Source organism: Portunus trituberculatus, chromosome 10 (genome assembly GCF_017591435.1).
Source record: "Portunus trituberculatus isolate SZX2019 chromosome 10, ASM1759143v1, whole genome shotgun sequence".
In the NCBI taxonomy this organism is placed as follows: Eukaryota; Metazoa; Arthropoda; class Malacostraca; order Decapoda; family Portunidae; genus Portunus; species Portunus trituberculatus.
Window position 1 is genome coordinate 5,346,583 of NC_059264.1, and position 792 is coordinate 5,347,374.

A 792-nucleotide genomic window follows, 5' to 3' on the forward strand; every position below is an offset into this window, starting at 1 on the left:
GCCACAAGAGGGAGTGCATCAGCGTATGTGTTTGTGTTTTCTGGTGTTTAGTGTTGAAGTGAAGGCCGTGGCTGGTTCCTAGGAGTGTTGAGGTATTTGATCAGCTCTTTGTGTGTTTGAGTAGTTTTCTGTGTAAGCCTTTTATTGCGGTATTAGTATTTCATTGATTTTTGTAAGATTTAAATAGTACAAACCATCTATTTCCCCTCGTTAACTCTTCCTCTTTATATTCCTTACTCTCTTCCCCTCTTTACCTCTCCTCTTTATATCGTCATCTACTTCTTAATGTATCATCAGAGAGAGAGAGAGAGAGAGAGACTTTAACGAGGCCAGCAGTAACAAGGAGCTCCCATTGGCTGGCTGGGGTGAGTGGCCGCCGCTGATTGGCTAAGAAAGCAGCGGCGCATCACATGACTGCCTAGGGGGCGGTCTCTCTCTCTCTCTCTCTCTCTCTCTCTCTCTCTCTCTCTTTATTTTTTTTTTTTCAAGGGTGGTTTTATGGTTTGAGAGAGAGAGAGAGAGAGAGAGGAGGAGGAGGAAGCGTTTGATAGTTTGGCACCCTCCAATTCCCCCTTCCTCTCTCTCTCTCTCTCTCTCTCTCTCTCTCTCTCTCTCTCTCTCTCTGATGAAATGTAGCGGTTTTTTTTTTCTGTGTGTGTGTGTGTGTGTGTGTGTGTGTGTGTGTGTGTGTGTGTGTGTGTGTGTGTGTGTGTGATGCGGGGGAGTGAGGGAAAATAGTGATTAAGATTTTCAATGGTTATTTTTTTCAAATGGTAGCGGTAGGTGTTATCA